At 43.5% G+C, this 20,924-nt stretch overlaps 1 pseudogene; it reads right to left on the bottom strand.

Annotated features, from left to right (window-relative positions):
• Positions 1–355: 355 nt before the first annotated feature.
• Positions 356–9,814, bottom strand: LOC139669206 (nucleolar protein 8-like; annotated as a pseudogene).
• Between the last annotated feature and the right edge of the window lie 11,110 nt (positions 9,815–20,924).

Raw genomic sequence — 20,924 nt, 5'->3', positions numbered from 1 at the left:
CAATTTATTTTTTTCCTTAAACCTCTCACCTGTGTTACAGAACAAATAACTAGACAGGACTTCTTCCCTGACTTTCAGTAAGACTTTTGAAAGAAACCAAAAAAGGAGTGACAGTGAGTAAGTTCTGTTGTACCTCTCAGTCGTTCATCGTCTTTGGAGAAGAAGAAAAATCTTGTACTTTCTCTTTGTGGCAAGCAAAGAAACCTGGACAAACACAAGGAAACTTTAACATCAAGAAAGTTACTGTCAAATTCCATTAATGCAAGTTAAAGCTGTAGTGCTTCAGAGAAACAGAATGCATGGAAGAACATTCCTCCACAGTAACCAAATACGGTCTCCTATAAAAAAGACCCTTTTATAAAAGAAAATTTACTATGTCTCTGACTTTTGGCCAAACCAAACCTGGTTTGGGTTGAACCAAAATTACCCACTTAATTTCTCCAGTGTTCAACCACAAACTCAGCTTTTGTATTTTTATACTCAAGGTCAAAGCAAATGGGCTGTTGGGATGTTTCACTGTTACACTCTGTGCAGCAAGGAATGGTTTTCCAGGATAACTTCCGTTGCTCAGAGATGTGGAATGAAGACAGCAGTTTCCCAGGACCTGAGTGCTGCTATTCTCACAGCAGCAAATTACTACAACCAAACAGAAAACAAATACAACTTGCATTTCTTGATCCTTTTCAATTTCTGATGCCTCTGGCTCATCACCATCCTCAGAACTGCTGTCCTGGAAACGTGGATCTTCTTGCCATGTGACTTTTGCAGGTTTTATTGTTTCAAGGATGTAGGGCTCTGCAAGATTATCACAATTGAAATAAAAAATCAGATTATTCCTCTACTTGCCAGCAAAAAACCCTACTTCCCAGTGAAGAACTTACATTGGAAAAGCAGATTTAAGAAGGATGAAAACCTCCCCCTCTCGGGCTTTCTGAACTACGTCTCTGCTCAGGTATTTTTCACTTTGTTCTGGGGGTCTCTTTCATATCCTGAAACCTTTATTAGTGCATTCAGAACAGTGAATCCTTTCTGAAGTCAACAAAAATGTGGGGGGCTTTGTTTGTTTTAAATCTTTCATTTAACTTCACATGGTTTGTTTTGTTTCCTACCCTACTGACTGACTTAATTCAGTATGTTTTAATCTTGAGTGTGTAACACTTATATCCCCTATAGTCATGGGTCATTCAGTTTCAATTTTCTAAAGGTACAATAAGAAAATTAAGTAAATAATAAAGCAATCTTGAATGTTCTTGGCGTCAACTCCAGATTTGCTTTTGCTCACATTACTCCATTAACACACCTTTGATTTCAAATCTTGTTGGGTTGTGTGAAACTTTGACTTGGCATATCACCTTTTTCCCTGTCTGAGAAATGTAGGGGATGACAACAACGTCCATCACTGTTTAAAAAAAACAAATAAATAATCGTTCTTTCTCAAAACATCCCTTTCAAGATTCCTGGGGTGCAAGCTGAGCTACCACAATCCTGGCAAGTGTAACTGAAGATCATAATGATTCTGCCTCATTACTCACTTTTGCCTCTGAAAATGCCCTGGATTCTGAATTTCTAAGCACCGTAGTCCTGCACAGTGCCCGACGTGAGCCATTCACTAGAAATTGCACTGTCCTGCTCTTACCTTCTTTTACACCTGACTTCACTGTGTCTCCAAAGAAGGAAAACTTGAAACCACTCGGCTCCTGAGCTGTGTTATTCCCAGAGACAGGTTCCAAATAGTCAGGTGGGGCAGAGTCTTCTGCATCATCTTTGTCCCAGGGTATTCCCTCACGTTTCTCTGATTGGCTCTTTGAAGATCCAAATAAGTCTTTTAAATCAGCAGCAATATCATAATAGACTTCTTCAGACACTTGAGGCAGTTTCTCACTCTCTTCTTTCTTCTTCTTCTTCCTTTTAGCTTTACTGAAATGGGATTGTTTGAGGACAGTAACACAACACAGCTGTTTTTAAAAGAAAGAGCCACCTGGCTCTTGATGTTTTCCTAAACTCAGCCATGCACATTGATGAGGAGTTCACTTTTAAGGGAGAGAGCAGTGCAGGGGAAACATCTGAGCTTTGATTCTAAAGGCAGGAACAAGCCTCCTTTTTATTACCCACATCATTAAGGGACTTTTCACTTAACATGTGGTAGTTCATAAATGAAGATACTTAGGACAGATTTCTCTTCTGGCAAAAGAAATGTTAAGAGCTAATATGCTTTTTCACAGGATAAGAGCTAATACACATGTCTCTTGAAAACTTCTCAAATCTTCAAGTCCATGACTTGACCTTTCTCACCTTCAGTGAGGACAGAAAATGGCATGCAGAGAGTAGATGGACTACAAAGAAAAGATGACACTGCATGCTGGTTTTAGTGCTCACAATTCCTATTGTATATTGATTTCCGCAATCACAGGGAGGACTAAAGAGAAAATAGCAGTCTGCGTAGTTTCAAACTCAGTCTGCTGCCATAGGCTTCTCTCTAAGGGGAGAAACATCACAACTATAGTTACCAAGCTGTAATATTACCTCTCCTTTTCTGTAGTACTTGGTTTCCTTTCAAAAACTGCGTGGTCCTGTCTGGTGGGATCGTAACGGAGGGCATTAATGTCTCTAAGAAAATAGAAAGGCAAAGAGAAACCATGAGACACTCTAAAGGCTCAAATGAAAGCTACCCCAAACCTTTACAGTAGGATACAAATTCAAATTGGCTTCTTCACCAAAATCTCTCCAAAATGTAATTGACATTTAGAAAGTCCCTGCTAGTCAGTGCCTGGGAATTCCATTAAATACTGACTTCAAATACACACAAGAAAGGAAGTACTTTCCTCAGCCATCTAGGCAGAAATTTTGGTTAGGAAACACCGGCAAAACTGAAGCCACCCTAGAACTCCTTCACTGATGGCAGATGATTCATACTTGAATTTCTTGGCACTTGTTGCTGTTTTACTTGGCTTAGGCTGTTCCAGGTTGATGTTCAAGAGGCTTCCCAGTATCTGCAGAGTTTTCTTTTTCTCTGCAGCAAGTTCGTCTTCCTCATCTGCCTTCAAGCTCTTTGTCTCTGCTAAGATAACAAGAAATACATTATATTTTCCCTGCTGAGCCTGTGATATTTGATGCATAGTATCACTACAGTACTAGCAGAGCTCACGTCTATCAACACATCGCTTCCTTTATCTAAAAGCTACTCAGAGACTTTGTCCCTTGCACTGTAGAAAATCTTGGGTTAGAACAGTTCTGGGCATCTATTTCATGTGAAGGCCAGATCAGGTATTTAACATGTTTCCTGCTGCTGTCATGTAACTGCAACCCCTCTGCCACTGCTGATGCTCTACAGAAGATCACATGGAAGCAATGAAGGGAATAGCAGAGTGAGGCAAAAATTTAAGTTTCAGAAAGAAATTGAATCCTGAAAACTGGGTTAATTTCTTTTTCTTGGGGGTGGATATTCAAACTTTTTCTATTTTCAGCTTTTCTGCCTTCTGCTGCTAAAGAAAAAAAATGACCCTACTTAAGACTGCCAAATCAGCCACAGGCTGCAGGATGGCTACAAAACAAACAGTTTAAATGAATATAATGATCCAAAAGGGGGTTTTTCTAAGTCACCGCTTACCCAGTTTTTCAATGTGGATAAACACATTCTGATATCATGCTGTATTAAAAATAGTCTCAAATGTTGTTTTATTAGGCACATGTGCCTCACTCAGCTGTTCCAAATACTTTTGCAGCATACACCTTTAAGAAAGCACAGCCACCCCTGGTGTTTCCCATGCAGAGCCACAGCAGAGGTGGGTGGTTTTCTTTTAAGGGATCACCAAAGAAGCCAAAGGAGGCCATAAGGTGCTTCAAAAGCTAAAGCTCCATGATATGGCTCCATTACTACCAGTAACCAGGAAGTATGGGCAGCTTTACCTTCCTCCTCACTGTCACTCTCCAGGAATCGGGCGTCCATGCGGAATCTTTCATCGGTGCCAAATCGGGACTGCAGCCTCAGGAGCTAAACAAATGAAACAAGTGCTCTTAAGCACTGGAGGAGGAAATCAGCAACGTTCAATCCCTTTCTTTTCATACTTCATGGCAACATACTAATAATCTTTAGCTCTTGAGGCCTTTTCCAGGAATTTCTTTGGATACAAAGATAACACCACACATTATTTCCTCCATGGCCACTCTTTCCTCTGTTGAAGGGAATTCTATTGTAAATTGATATAAATCATACTCAGTAATAATACAAGCCTACCAGTTCTGTTCCTCTGAAGTGGCCCTATAGACTCTCAGAGGAAAACTAAATTCCAGTGATGGGTTCACTCACTTTTTCCCCAGCTTTGCCTTCAAACTGTGGCTTAATTATGAATCGTTCATTGTCCGTGTTGTCTTCCTCGTCCTCACTGCTGTCAAACAGTTTGCCTGAAGGCTTGGGAGCAGATGTATCCTTTGTTAAACAAAAAGGAAAAACAAAAGAAGGAGGTTATTTACATCTGAGAATATAAATCAGTACCAACTTTGTCCATGTGCTTTCCAGTTTTCCCGAAAAAGTGGATTTCCTGCACAACCCTGTGCATTTCCAGCACTGATCAACATGCTGCCAATCTTATCTTGTATACACACCTCGTGCAACTCTGGTTTATAATTATAAAATTAAAATTATGATTATTCCATTTCATCATGGGCAAAATATCCACGTAATGGTGTCCAGGTTTAGCCTAGCTTTTTACCAACTCTCGACTGGCCCCCCTTCCCCCCTCTCAAAAGCCTCCCCAGCAAACGGAAGAAACACTGAAAAGAAATTAACTCAAAAGAAACTGAAATGAATAAAAAGAAGAAATTATATTTTCTAACATTCACAATCACACTGTGTACACAGTACGTAGGATCCCACCCCCAGGGGAAAGGGAAAAGGGGACTGATCAACAAGAAAATTGGGAAGAAACAAAACCAAACCAAAAAAAACCCAAATGAAACAGACAAACACAATTAAAAACTTCAAGGAAGGGGAACAAGCATGAAACAATCTCACCCAGGACAGGAGAACCACCAGCAACCGAAGGGATCAGACTCCAGCCTCTCCCACCAGCAACCCCGGCCAAGGAAAAAGGGACAACCAAAACCAAAAACCCCTCCTCCCCTACTATGTGGAAGACACATGTGGAATACTTGTAACTTCCTTAGATACAGTGGTTACTGAGGAAGCCATGGGTAGAACCATTACAAATGGGCAACTCAGATTTTACAACAGTTAAAAAATTGCAAATTTCTGATTACATCAAGGAAGGTAAAAATGTCAATGGCTAAATAACAATAATGGTCCTAATCTCAATACATTTATAAGGCAAAATCCCAACAAAAGCAAACCCAATGCTTTAAAGTTTTAGCAGAGATGCGATTAAAAAATGTCATAGATAAGAAGTTCTATTTGAGAAAAAAATAAGTATTTAATTGTACTAAACCATGGCAGTAAAATCATGAGGAGTCTGCTAATGATAGTAAAGACGAAACCTTACACAGTTCTTTGGAGCTCAACAAAAACAAGATACTGCCTTAGCAGTTCATCCAGTCTCAGAAAGAGCAGAGTACTTCTGTACTGCTCAAGCCCAATCTCCTCCCCTGCCTTTGCCTAAAAGCAGAGGAATTTCAACACTAATTATACAGAAGTTCTTTCTCTTCTAAGTTAGAATACCTTCTGTACCAATCTCAAACTCCTTCCAAATTCTCCAAGCTCTCAAGCTTTCTTAGATGAATGGTTAAGTACTGTCAAACCTGTCTGATGTTAATTCAAAACTTACCTACATTTCTCTGGCACTTCACTAGGAAATCTAATCTTCAGAACAAAAGGCATGGTCACACAGGGCTTTTGCCTAATAACACTTACTTCTCCAGGCATATTTCCCAAACTTGCGTCTTTTTTCAACGTCTCATTTTCCGTGTCTGAATCGAATAGGATGTGTTTGTGCTTCCCTGCTGGCTGGCCGTCCTAGGAAAGGGGGAAATGTCAGGTCAAACACAGCAAGTACTTGCTGCACTAATACAGAAGTATCTAAAAGGCGTTTCCATGACCTCTGCTATTCCTCCTGCAACTCCAGAGGCATTCCAGGGACGAGGTATGCAGGATTTTATATATACTCAAAACTGGCAATGTATCAGAAGATCCAGACTATGATTTTTAGGAATCTTAATTCACATACATTAATTACCCTTTTCCTTGTACTCTGGACTATTCAGATAAAAGTTGTGAGTGTAATTACCAGATTCGAAAGTGCTCCTTGAATGAGTTTCTTTTGGAGTTCTCTCTCCCTGTGTCTCTCCTCCAGAGCCGCCAGCCTCCTCTGGTTGTCCTGCTCCTGTTTGTCTCTTGCAGATTCCTTTGAAGCAGTAGCATGAAGACAAAGCTCCTTATCTTCTGGAAGGCTTGTCTTCCTGTTCTCACATGTATTAGCTTCGCGTTCTGGCTTTTTATTGCTTACATTCATCTTCATTTTTTTGGAAAGCAGTTTTGGGCTCTCCCGTTGCCGTTTAACGTGTTTCAGAGCCCCTGCAGCGTTGCTGTCCCTGTCACTGCTCTCACTGTCACTCTGATCAAGGCTGGGAGAGGCAGCTCCATGCTCTGAACTGTGGTCTTGTGGAGAACTCCTGTCTTTTTTCTTCCCCTGTAAACATGGCCTGGAAACAGGCTGATGTCTCTCATCTGCTGAGGAGGCACCAGGTGACGGTGCCTCATGCTGCTCACTGGGCACATTTTGTCTCTTTTTACTGCTGACTTGAAGTGCACACAATGGATGGTTCTTGGGCTGTCTTTTAGATGACTCCTCCCCAGAAGAAAATACACAAGCTCCAAGTCCTAAACCTACAGACCCCTTTTTTAACCCAGTACTGTCCTTAGTTGACTCTTTCACACAAAGGGACCCCATTCCCCTGAAGGGCTGATATTTCAAACGTGAATTATTTTGTCCCTTGGAGCTTTCCTTATTCTCCCCTGCTAAAATATCAGCCAGCACATCGTCAGGAGAGATGCTTTTTTTTTTTATCTGCAGGGTGACATTTAGGAAGTTTTGGTTTATTTGCATTACCCTTAGGATTTTCTTCAGCAGGGGACTGAGCAGAACTCTGTGCACCATCAGATTCCTCTGCAGGTGTCCCAGTGTTTTTGGCAGCCAATGCTTTTAAGTCATGTAAGGAAAGGTCTAAGCGGTAACAGTTTTGCATCATGGACTCATAGTCAGAACTGATTTCAGACTCCCCTTGCTCAGACTCCGAGTGAGAGCTCTCACTATCACTTGTCTCTGCTGTACTGGTAACTGCTGAAGTTTGCAATGCACCAATTTTGGATTTTTTAATTTTCCACTTTTTTTCAATGTGTTCTCCTTCTACATTTTGAGTTTTCAGTGATGAGTCATTTAACAAAGCACTTTTTTTGTTAGCTAGGATTTTTTTACTTTCCACCTTCATCTGTTCAGAATCTTCTAAAATTGCAGTTTTGCTGCTATTTGGATCTGGAGTTTTACCTTCAGCAATAATTTCATCTGTACCTGCTGAATCATAATCATTACCATATTCCACAGTCTCTTTGTAACTTCCTTTAGTGGTTTTCTTCATGGCATCTGGCTTGCTTAAGGACCAGTGACTACTGTATTTTAATCCAAAATCATCCCCAGCGATTTCCAAGGGGTCACTTTCAGTCTCAGCATTTCCAGCTTTCCATTTTTCTGTCTCTTTCTTTACCATGGCTCTGATCTCCTCTTCAGAATCAACATCACTGTCAGAAACACTCGTGTTATTTCGAGCTGTAACTCCACTAACATTCCTCTGATCTGATGATAAACCTTTGCCTGGCGTTTTACTATCCAGACTCCTCGATGGAGGCAATTTCAACTCGTCATTGGGTTTGGGGTTTGATCTCTGGCTGAGTTGTGGTGAGCTGGTGTGTTTTGGACGGGGCTGGCACCCAGAGGACAGAGCTGCTGCTCCATTCAGGGCCTCACTGCACAGTGGCCTCGGTTTTTTAGGTGGTTTCTTCATCCCAGAGAACTCTCCTTGTCGTTTCCTGTTTGCACTGACATCTCTCCCTTCCAAGTGCTGGGTGAGCTCAGGCACAGGAGCTGCTTGTGCCCGGTCTGGCTCCAGCTTCCTCAGGTTATGGCAGTACTTTGAGGGGTCATATTTCACAACGTTGGTCTGAGTTAAGGAATTAAAACAAGATTCCTCCAGCAAACAGACTCGAGTCTTTCTGAACAGGCTGAATTCTACACGAAAGGACAACAAGGAGCCCTTTTTCATCTCATGTCTTTAAGCAACTGACTTGTGCAGTCTAAGAAACTGCTCCAAATCACACAAATTTACTGCAAGACACACTTGAGGGATTCAGTAAATTGAGTCTGACATAGCAATCAAAATTAAGACTGTTCAGCAACTGTTTCTCCATATGACAGAAGAAGGAAGGGAACTGTGCCTATGCCCAGACAGTAGGAAAAGGATATTTTATTCTTTTGCGGATTCCTGAGGTGGAGGACAGGCAAGACTCTGCCAAATTTACCAACAACCCACTTCTATAGGAAAAGAAAAGTAAACGGTGTTAAACAAAAAGAGAGTGGAAGTAACCCTGGAACAGAGAAAGATGTTTGTTCTTGGATAACAGAACTACTAATAAAAGAACCATCTGTGACTAATTCATTTTTGTTTATGCTCTTTAGTGAGATATAATCGTACTGTGCAACTTAGCCAGCTTCCTTCTCAAAAACAACAAAACCCAAAGCCAACCAAAACCCCAAACTTCTACGACCTGCAAATAAAGAATGATAACAAAGTAGTAAATTTCTTTACTTTGCAAGTACTATGTCTAATATATGGCTTCTGGTTTATGAGTTAACAGCAGCCACTGCACAGACAGAATCACTATTATTTTGCTCTCTTCCCCTTTGCCACACACACACAAAAATCCCTCTAGCACCATTCTGTGCTTTGCAAATAATTTTCAAAACTTTCCAATTAATATTATTTTTCCTGTCTTAATTTGCATGTTCAGTGATTTTAATCTTCCTCTTGTAAGCACGTGCAGACCCTAATCCTGAATGTGAAGCACAGAGAGCAGTTCCTGACAGCCCAGCCACCAAAAATTATGTGCTGTATAAAAGTAAGTCACACAGTCTCTTTACAAGCTTTTAAGGGTGACATGAATGTACATTATGCTACAGGCTTATGCAAATTCCCAACATACACAAGGAACAAAGCATTTCCTGATTTAACACCACGAGAGGGGACAAGCAGATCACAATTATTTCCAGTCACTGCAAAGAATCACAGAATCATAGAATGGATTGGGTTGGAAAAGACCTCTGAGATCATCAAGTCCAACCCTTGGTCCAACACCAGTCCCTTTACCAGATCATGGCACTCAGTGCCACGGCCAAGCTCAGTTGAAAAACCTCCAGGGATGGGGAATCCACCCCCTCTCTGGGCAGCCCATTCCAATGCCTGAGCACTCTCTCTGAATAACAGGAGCCTTCTCCTTGTCTCTACAGGAGGTATTTCTTCAGCCCACTTTTCACAACTTGGACTGTCACCCCCAATAATTACATGTCTTTACATAAGGCACAGAGATTTAGCATAAATTTAGATATAATGAGCTTGCTTTTTCTTGGTTTACTTCTCTTACACATCTCCCCCAGCATACCTTGTGTTCTGCCACCTCTGTACCTGGGACTGCTTTCATGTGGAAGTCCACAACTCCAGCCTTTTTCAGTGATTCCAACAGACATGCTTGGTTATTTCTCTGTGGCTTTTCTTTCTGCAGCTTTGCTTCCTCCCTCTCTGTGGCAAGCCTGTACCAAGAAGTACATCAGACATGGGAAAAGTACTCTACTAAATAAAGCCCATGTGCTGGATTCGAGCTGGCAGGGACCCCCTCCCACAGAACAGCAACCACCCACTGCTCAAGGAATCAACACCTTGACGTTCCCTTTAAGGGAATAACAACATAAATCACGTTGCAGTATCACACATGAATCAACACTCCACCACTCTCTATGAAAACTGAAAGAGTGTAGAAGATGAAAGCACAGCCATAATATTATCAGATAAACAGAAGAGGGGTAACTTGAGCAGCAACACGCATTTTTAAAAACTGATTTTTACCTGTGCAAAAAGCTTTCTTTGGCCAACTCAATTTGCAGTGTCCCTCCTTTCCATTTTGTTTTATTTAAAATTGACATGCCTGCAAAACAACGAGATGGGAAAATAAGTATTTTTTACGTTAAAGAAGCACAGCCCAGACTTCACTACACCTCCTTCTATGACAGGCTGACGTTTCTTTAGCGTGATATTACACCTCACTGCTCACTTGGTTTAAGTTTGTACCTGAAAGGTACCCATAAAATTGAAGCTTAAAGAAGGCAACAGAATAAAACAAGCTCTACCTTGACCACATCCTGTTGTGACATCAGATGTGTTATCAGTAAAACAACCTGGCTCAAAAACATCAACAAGTAAAAACCAGAAAGATGTACTTACACTTTCTAAGCTCGGCATCAGAAATGCTGACACTGACGTAGGCAAAAGTTTTCACAGGGTTCCCTGATCAATGACAAACATCCAGTTAACTTCTGTGTAATATCAGCGTTTCCTTTAAAACTGAAAATTAAGCTATTTTGTGAAAATAAAGTGACTCTGAAGCAAAAATTCCATTTCACGCTTCAAACTGAAAAGCAATGAACCTTGAAAAGATAAAACAAAACATACCCTGATCATCTTTTCTGGTAATAATTTCTGCATCCAAAACATGCCCAAACTTCTCAAATCTTTCCTCCAGTTCGGCCTTAGACACCGTATGGCCAAGCCCTCCAACATACAAACGCTTGGAAACCTGTTCCTTCTCTATGCCTGAAGTCAAAGCATCACACCAGGAACACACGCTCCGCTTTCCTGCGGGGAGACAACAACAGCTCACCGACACTGGCGCCGCAGGGGCCAGTGCGCCTGGAATGTCAAATTACGGGCAAATCGCTCCCCCAACAGCGCTCCCTGCTCTGTCCAGCGCCCGCAAACCCCGCGCTGCTGCTCCGCACCGGGGGCTGCCTTAAACCTCGAATCGCATCACCGGCTGCGCGATCGTGAATGGCAGCGGCTCGTTACCGCATAACCCGGGGTGCTCTATCGGAAGCATGGGAGACCCGCACAGACCCGACCGCGTCAGGAGCTGCCGAGGGACGCCCGGCAGAGGGGCCCGGGCCCGGCCCGAGAGACCCCCACCCGGCAAAGGGGGCCCGAGGAACAGCCCCTCGCCGCCGGCCCCGCCGCCCCCCTCCCTCACCGCCCCCATGTGCCCTCCCCGCGGCGACACTCGATTTACCTTCCCCCCAGCACCTCTTCCCAGCTCTCACGCGGAAAGGGTTCCGCCTCGTTAGGCAGCCGGGTTCTCTGCAGGCTTCATGTTTCCCGCCGGTCAAGTGTGGTGGGAACACATGGGCTGGGTCTTGTGACGAAGGGCGCCTTGGGCGTAACCAATCACGAAGAAAAGCAGGGGCGTTTTCTGCAATACATGAGCAGAAATTAACAAAAACACAGGAGCAACCGCCAAAGCAACGCTTTTCCCATTCGTGTCTAACGAGGAGCTTTGCTACTGTCCCTTCAGCGGCGCCGTTCTTTCAGAAGGAGGGGAAAGAAGGCGCGACCGGCCGCCCCCCGCTCGGGAAGCAGCAGTGGTAGCGTCCAGACGCGCGCAGCGCGCGGGCTTGGCGCGCGTTTCGAAAGGCGCGGGGGGCGCGCGCCGGGCGCGGGAACAGCTGACCCGCCCCTGGGTCCCGCCGCCCGCGGCTCCCCGTTCCCGGCCGCTCATCCCTTCCGTCCCTCGGTCCCGCCGCCCGCGGCTCCCCGTTCCCGGCCGATCCGCTCGGTTCCACTGCCCGCAGCTCCCCGTTTCCGGCCGCTCATCTCGTCCCCCGGTCCCGCCGCCCGCGGCTCCCCGTTCCCGGCCGCTCATCCCTTCCGTCCCTCGGTCCCGCCGCCCGCGGCTCCCCGTTCCCGGCCGCTCATCCCTTCCGTCCCTCGGTCCCGCCGCCCGCGGCTCCCCGTTCCCGGCCGATCCGCTCGGTTCCACTGCCCGCAGCTCCCCGTTTCCGGCCGCTCATCTCGTCCCCCGGTCCCGCCGCCCGCGGCTCCCCGTTCCCGGCAGCTCCGCTCCAACCCCCGGTGCCGCCGCTCGCGGCTCCCCGGTGCCGTCCCCCGGTCCCGCTGCCCGCGGCTCCCCGTTCCCGGCCGCGCCCCCGGGGCACGTCTGTGCTCCCAGCCTGAGTCTCGGCGGGCGGCACCGGCTCCGGCGGGCGCGGTCCCTGCGGGGCCGAACCCCCGCTCGTTGCTCCCAGACCCTCCGAGGCGCTTCCCGGCTCCGCTTGTGGCGGCGTAAAATCCGCGGCTCGGGGGTGTGGACGGGCAGGTGCGTAGAAGTGTGGAATGAGCGCTGTTGATGCACAAAAGTATATAAATACACGCATAAATACACATGTGTGATGTGCTTAGGTATGTATGTTTAGAGTGAGAAGAGTTTACTTGTTGCTTTATAATTAAAAATATGTACGAGGTGGGGTTTTTTTTCTGGAGTTAAAGCTCTCTGAAGTCACAACTAGTCTTTGAGTCTTCTGCAGTCTAGTGAAAGCCTTGGGTTCAAGTAGCTGTAAGCAGTTTGTGTGTCCTGTTATTGTTGTTTAAAAGAGGGATTGGCTAAGGTGGGATGAAGTTCTGCTGCTGTAGTGTTTTTCTTTTTCCCACCATACTCTTTGTAATGACCATAACTTTCTCCCCTGTATCCAGTTAAATTCCCACCTCCAAACTAATAGGATGCTTTAAAAGTTGGAGAACTTCTAGTTGTTGCTTGTTGTCATTCACTTCATGAATTCCACAGCCATGGGGATTCTTTAATTCCATGTACTTTATTCACTAAATAAGTCTTTAATGCAAACCATATTTTCAAATGTTGCTTTCTTGTGCCTCTTATTCCGATGCCGTTTCCTATGAAATAAACCAACAAAATCCTATTCCCTCCTCATCCCTTTCTATTGAACAATGTTAGTGTGGATCTTGCAGGTAGAGTAGGGATGGTTTAAAACACATAAAATCAACTTATGTTTTTTCCTGGTTGAAAATATTAATACATCAGTGTTGAGCTGCATCATATCCTGCACAGTCCCTTGAATGTGTCAGGCCTAGGCTGAATGTCAGATTACCGTTTTCCCTGGAATTTGAGGTGTTTTGAACTGTTTGTGAAACACGGTTGCAGTTTGTGCCTCTCTCCTGGTGTTTAACCAGAAGGCAGATTTTGCTGCTGTGTTGGGACAGCTGTGCCTCATTAACCAGGGGAGTCGTTAGGTTAATTGGTCAGAGCTGGATTCCATTTTTGTATCTGATTAGGAATGGTTTTCACCTGTAGAGCAGTTTGTTGTTCTATTACAGCAAATTTAAAACAGCTGGATCTGCTTCTAATGCAATCAGGATCCTTAGAAGGTCTTTAAAGCCTTTGCCCTCATTAGATTCCTGATTTAACTTCTGTCTTTGGAGGCTGTGCAGTGATCTGTGTCTTAAAATTATTTTTACTTTAATTGGATTTAATTTAATTAACTCTTAAGGAACCAGTGCAAGAAAACAAATCTTTTTTCCCCTGAGATTGTTACCTGTTTCGGAGTAAACAATTTTTTTGATGGTCTCACATGGCTCCTGTCATGGGGACTTGTGGACCTGCCAGGTGGATCTGGGTTGTGCCATTGCAGGCAGGAGTGGTTTCCCTTGCGGGATGTTCCCGATGCGTTCTCCCTTCGGTTTCGCCTCCCAGCACTCGGTGCAGGCGGGCAGCTCCTGTCGTGGGGCCTTCTGGACAGGCTGGATGAATTTGAGTTTTGACGTTGGCGACAGCAGTTTTGCCTGCAGGACGTCCCTGATGTGCAACTCGCAATACCTGATGGTCTCACGCGGCTCCTGTCATGGGGACTTGTGGACCCGATAGGTGGATCTGGGGTCCGATGTTGCAGGCGGGAGCAGTTTTGCCTGCAGGATGTCCCCGATTGTCTCTGCCTGGGCTGGCGCTGCCCAGCACTTGGTGTTGGCACATGGGTTCTGTCACGCAGAGTTCTGCGCTGGCCCTGTGGATCTGGGGCCTGACCTTGCTGGCAGGAGCCATTTTGTGTGAGGTCAGGCCCAGGACTGGTGGAGGAGCTGCTGTCCTGTGTGCCCAGGTCAGGGATGTCCAGCTCTGACTCATTCCCGGGGGCTGTAAGGGGAAGTGGGAAGGTCAAGGGCTCCCCAGGCCCAAGGCAGGCTGGGCCAGAGCAGTGCCCCCAGCCCTCCTGGAGCAGACAGGCTCTGCCAAGCCATCCTGGCCACCTGATGCCAGGCCCTGCATGGCCCCAGCCCAGGGGCACCTGTGTGCTTTGTCTCTTACCTGTGTCCAGAGGAGCACAACTGCCACATTCCCAGCTGGTTGTGCTGTCTGTCAGGCTGGAGCAGCGTTTGTGGGTACCCTCGGCAGCACAGGAGCTGCACAGGAGCATTTCCCAGGGCCTGGGGAAGCAAAAAGATTGATGGCCGTGAGGACAAAGTGTCAAAAGCATGGGATATCTGGCCAAGCTCTCCTTCAGGCTCCTTCTGCTTTCAGCCCTTGCCAAGGCACAGATCCTCTGCAGAGCCCCCCACGGCCCCCCTCTGGCAACTTACCCCTCTTCCTCTGCCTCCTCTCTGCCTCCTGGATAAAGGCACTCTCTGGCATTGCACTGGTGGTGACTCACTCCCAGGTCCCTGAATGCATCGCCTTCCTCCCATAATGGCTGTCTGACAGGGAAAAGGAAAACTGATGAGCTCTGGCTGCCCTGGCATCTGGCAGGTGAGTCCCTGCCCTTTCCCCTGTGCCATTTCCAACTCCTGTGAGAAGCTGAACGTGGCCCTCCCAAAGCAGTGTAGGGCCAAGAGTGCTGGGGCATGCCCTGGCAAGGCACAGCACTTGCACCCTCCTGTGTTGTGAGCCCAGCAGAAGGACACCAACCTCAAGGGGATTCAGATCCCCACAGTGAACATATCCACGAGAAATTCCCGATGGCCTCTGCAGAGGGGGCACTGGAAGGCTAAAATACCTGCAGACAGAGCCTGTCCCTGCAGGAGAAACAAGCAACACTGAGTGAGGCCCTGGTGCTGCTGAGCCCCTGCTGTGCCCCTGGGGGTGAGGAAACTGCTCCTACTTGGATGCAGTCCCTGTGGAACCAGATGCTTTTGCACTCTGGGCACACCATGGTCTTGAAAGTCTTTCTGTCCTCCACAGGCTCCATGCAGATGAGGCACTGGGTGTGGAGGAAAAAGAGACCAAAAAAACCTAATTTTGTGAAATTTCTAATTCTGCTTTTCAAAATGTTGTTTGCACAGCAAAGTCTCTGAACAGCATAAAGTGCTAGAGTCACTTTGTTCTGGTACAAATTGTCCAGTAGTTATAGGAACTAGTGTACTATGGGTTAGAAGTCATAAATTAAACTAAGCTAGACACTTCAATAGGATGAAATGGTAAAAATCAAGATTTTGGAGAGTTGAAGCCAAGGTTTTACAAGGTTGACAGGTCATGTCACTGAACAAAGAAAAGGCAGAAATCCAACGGTGAAGAAGACGCTTTGAGACCACCCGAGGGATGAAGTCAGGAGACCACTACCCAAATTCCAAGCCAAAAGGAAAGCTCTGCCCACGGTTTTGCCTAGTCATTAATATGGAAATTACAAGGTGTTAACCATGAACTTAAGACTATAAATGGCTTATTTTACTTGAACAAGTTAGGCAAGTTTTTGCCCAGCACGAACTGGCTTTGCCTCCAACATTATCAATAAGTACCTTGCTGCTATTAGAATACAAAACTTCCTCTTAGCAGTCACTTTTTGCAGCGTTTTCGCTTATCAGATTTGGCACCCCAGCAGGACATTTCCATCTGGCTGCATAATCCGTAGGTGATTGGGGACCCCCTGGGCACCCCTAGGTGAGTTTTACCTAGAGGGGCTCCCCCTTCTTCAGTGCCTTTTACAGGGGTGGAAAAGAACTCGCTGCATTTTGCCAAAAGGTATTTCTGTTTTCCTGTCCTGTAACCTAAAGGATAACAAGAGACATCTTGTTGCAGAAGTGAACGGGGGTTGTGAGATATCCTCCCCAGAGTTCATCTTCCTGCTTGTACCTGTATCTGTGTCCTGGTATTAAATTCCTCCAGAAGCAGTAGGCAATGTCCCCTTTAAAAAGGGAATTCTTCCCTGCACGGAGCTAACTCTCTGTACCTCTATCTGTACCTGTAATTCCAGAATCCTGTGTTTCTCTGTGTTTTCTGTATTAGAGAAACTACTCTGTGCTTTAAGTGTTAAAATCCTACAGATGCAGCTCGCAGTGTTTGTTTTTTTTCTGTGGGCTCTTACAGCATTGCTTTTCTCTGTGCAAATTGTTTGCTATTATCTAAGTTTTTGTCTGTGTCTGAGCTGTTTGCCCAGGTTTTTAAGTGTGTCTGAGCCAAGCCTTTGTGTGTACCAGTTCTCGTGTGCATTTTAGTTTTGAATAATTTATGTGTGATTAGTAAATGAGACACAGGTAAAAGTTATTGGGTGTCTGAGCTGTCTTGTATACTGTGAAAAAGTAAGTTGAGGTGTTAATTTGTAGTATACATGTGATTAGTGAATGAATAAGATATGATCAGCCACGAGCTGAGTGTGAAGTCTGTGTATGTACTTTATGTTTGTTTTAGAATTAAGCAGTGTTGTGCATTTTAAGAGTTGTGTGTGTGATTTTGGATTTAGAGAAATTACTATATGTTTGAAATAAGTTTTTGTTTATAATCCCACTGACAATGTGGGCTATTGTGTTGTAAATGAGTGGTACCTCTGATAGATTGCCTATAAAAATAGCCCACTGGATAAAGCCTAAAATTAAGATTTGTGTGTGTGGTTACTGTCTTCTGTGTGGTTGTCTTGTTTTTAGACAAGTTGAGAGTTTTGTGTGTATGCCTTATTGTAAAAAAAAAAGAGTTAAGAGTTTTGTGTGAAGTTACTGTTTTCTGAGTTGTTTTATTTGTTTTCAGAAAAGTTACTCAATACCTAAAACATCTAAGATCATATTGTTGAAAGTATTACCCTGCCAAAATGTGGCAGTGTTGAAAAATTAACTGTAAGCATGCCACACTGGACAAGACCTAAAATTAGGATTTGTTTGTTTTGCAATTGTTTATTACATGTAAGTATTTTATACAATAGATGTGGTGGTACTTAAAATTGTAGTAGCAGCTCCAATATAAAAATATAAACATTAGAAAAAAACTGTTGCTGCTTGACACTGGAACTACAGCTTTTGTTTTAAATCAAAAATTGATACTTAAAAGTCATAAATTTGTTCAAGTCACAGGTGTGCAACTGGTCAAACAGAGAAAGCTTTCTTTTGAAACCCCTTAAGTTTAAAATGAGAAAACAAATGAAGTACATCAGTTTTTATGTTTACCAAATTTGTACAAACCCTTATGGGCAAAAATTTGTTAGAAAATCTGGAAGCTGCAAAATTGAATTCAAGAAAAAAGAAAAACAATTGATAACAGCTTTGAGTTTAGCTATGAACTGTGTGAAACCAAAACAGAATAATCAAAATATTAATCAAATTTGGATTAAGTGTATCCTGAGTCTGAGCTACTAACACACCAAGTAAGTCAAAATGGGCAAGCCCCATCTAAATAGAAGTACAACCAGAAGCAAAACCAATAACTGAGAACAAAAAGCAAGTATTAGATTTTAAAAATGTTCTTTTCTGTCTTTCCTTAGCAAAAAGTCCGAAAATATTTGCATTTAAGTAAGAAAGCTTTAATATATTTGCTAAAAAGAAAAAAAAAAAAACAACCAAAAACCACACCACTCACAACAGCTACCTTGGACAATGTTACCTCAAAGATTTTAACATCTGAAACAATAGCAGTTGCCACTGGGAGAAAGTATGTTTCTGCAATTTATAAGTAACTTATTAATAACCACTGAAAAACAAGATTTTCTTCTGTAGACTCCAAATTTGCTAAATGAGTACTGAGTCTCTCAACAGGAAAAAGCAACTGATACAGAAGCAATAGTTACCCCTGAGATAAGCAGTTTCTAGAAGATAATGCTCCCCAAGAACAGCAAGAAAAGAAGCAACTGCCAAACACCTGAAGCACAGACAGTGAGAGATCTTTGAGCGTTTCTGGACATGACAGGTTGGTGTGTCAGCAGTGCTGGAGCAGAAAGGTAACCATTGACTGCCACTCTCTCAGTTCCTGAAATGCCAAGCTATCCTGGCTGATAGACTAACTGCAAAACTATTCTATAACCTGTTAAAAGCTGCTAAAGACAACATAGCCTGGACCCCTGCAGCAAATAAGGCCTTTGAGCAGCTAAAGCAGGAACTCCTGAGGGTTCCGGCGTTGGGATTACCTGATGTGAGGAAGCCCTTCTGGCTGTTTTTGCACGAGCAGCAAAGAAAGTCCTGGGGGTCCTGACAGAGCAGCTGGGGCCAGACAAAAAGCCAGCAGCCACTTCTCTAAGCAATTAGATGAAGTGAGCAAAAGCTGGCCCAGCTGCTTGAAAGCAAAGAGCAGCAGTGATCATAAACATAGAAGAAGCCAGGAAATTTCATAAATATTCAAATGACTAACATTGTCAACCAGCTGCGTTCCTAGAAAGTGCATGCACAGCTGAACCTGTTGTACCTGACTGCCTGGAGACCACTAAAGCAGTTTATTCCAGCCATCCAGACCTTAAAGAAGAACCACTCCTGGAAGCAGAAAATTGGTTTCTGCCAGTAGCAGCTTTGTGAAAAAAGGTAAGCAAATGAAATCCTCTGCCTACAGGAACTTCAGCCCAGAAAGACTGATAGCACTCACCTGAGCTCTAGAACTGGCAAAATCAACATCTGGACTGACTTTAAATCTGTCTTTGGCATCGTCCATGCTCATAGAGCATTTTAGAAAGAGGACTTTTAACTGCACAAAGGAAATATGTTGAAAAAATTCTGCAATTGCTAGAAGCACTACAACTCCCATCAGAAGTGGCCATTATGTACTGTAAAAAAACACCAAAGAGGTAACAGTGTTCAAAAAGTAAGTAACATAAAAACTGATGCTAAGGCAAAACAAGGTGCTGAAACTGTCAAGAACAAATAGCAGCCCTAGTACCAGAAGAAATAAAATCTAACAGTCAAATAGTGCATCAAAATCAGATTACAAAAAATATATGAAATAATAATAATAATAATAATAATAATAATAATAATAATAATAATGAATAAGTCAGTGCTACCTAAAAAAATTAGTTTAGCATTTTGTGAAAGCTGAGCATAACACACTAAAAATTAGATTTATCATGCCAATATTTAAAAACCTGAGTAGCAAAGCCAAATCTCTTCACAATAATAAAACAAGTTACATTTCAATGTAAAACATGTCTGAGAAACCCAAATACTAGAACCGAAATACAACAAAGAGCAATAAACAAAAAACACCTTTTAAGTGAAATTTAGCAAATTGACTTTTAAGCTCTTAAGAAAGGGGGGAGGAGGGGGGGCAGTTTCTGTTATCTTTCAGTTTTCACAGATACCTTTCCTGAGTGACCAGAAACATTCCTGTGCAAAACTAACAAATCAAGAGAAATTATTAAAATTCTGTTAAATAAAATATTACCTGATTGCAAACTATATTTATGTACCTTTAGTGATTGTGTATGTTAAGAATTTCTCAGGAGACCCTCTTCAAGAAATATGAAATGGACTGTTTAAAGTGTTGCTAACCCCCCTCCCAGCAGTCTGGGTAAAAGAAAAGCCTACCTAGAAAGCTCCTGAGAGAAAAAAATAGACTTCAGAACCTGTGAAACCCACTATCCTCAAATTCACTTGACACAAGTTGTTGAACTTTTCATAAGTATAATGACATTAACACAAGCTTTTATTTTAAAATAGCCGCAGTCTTAAACCTTTATTAAGTATTTTAGTAGTGTGAAATAGCAGTGTAAATATTTTATGTAAGCAGTAGCTGTGTACATGTTAGAATTTGGTTTAATTATATGTTGTATTACTAAAGTAAGAAATGTCGGTTTCGAGCTCCCCGGGTTCCGGCGTGAGAATCACGATGTAACCTCCACGGGAGTATGATCAGTGTTCTGATTTATTCTTTACATTACACACACACATATCGCATATTCTCTCAGTCTACGAATAGTACAGGAGTATCATTGGCCTATGGCTAGGGCATGCTACCAGCTGGATTGGTGCTTTTCTCAAAACTATGCCTTTCTGTATCAATGCGTTTACCTGCTTCTCCTGGCAGCTGCCGCATTCTTTCTATTGTTTACTGCTCTTCTTGAAGCAGGCTCAAGGATACAGAGGCCCCGTTTCCCTCTCCATGGCCTGGGCTGTGCACAAAAACTTCCAAGTTCAAATTTCTTCCAACATATTACAATGTACCTGAATTGCAAAACTAGCATAAATTTTAACCTGTTTAAAGAAATGCTAAGACACCTAAACAAAATGACTCAGCACATGCTATGGCAAATTAAACATGATATTAAAAGTATTAAAACTGTCTTAACCAAAGTTAAACAAGTAAAGACCTACCACTGGTGAGACATTTTTATAAGTTATTTGCCCACCGTCTCACAAGTCTTTAAACTCCCTGGTACACTCAATCATAGCGGCAGCAATAATCTTTCTGGCACTGCACAATGTGTAGCTATAATACAAATTAAGCACTGAAGCCAGAACAACAGCAGTGATATTAGCAATGGTACATGTGTATCAAACCCCAATAGGATTAAAACTGAATGAAAGACTTCATATACTTTGAAACACAGCTGGGACTGAAAATCCCTAGTTTTGTGAAATTTCTAATTCTGCTTTTCAAAATGTTGTTTGCACAGCAAAGTCTCTGAACAGCATAAAGTGCT

The sequence above is a fragment of the Pithys albifrons genome, chromosome 3 (genome assembly GCF_047495875.1).
Source record: "Pithys albifrons albifrons isolate INPA30051 chromosome 3, PitAlb_v1, whole genome shotgun sequence".
NCBI lineage: Eukaryota > Metazoa > Chordata > Aves > Passeriformes > Thamnophilidae > Pithys > Pithys albifrons.
The sequence above is the reverse complement of the archived record's forward strand: the minus strand, read 5'-3'. Positions and strand labels throughout refer to the sequence as shown.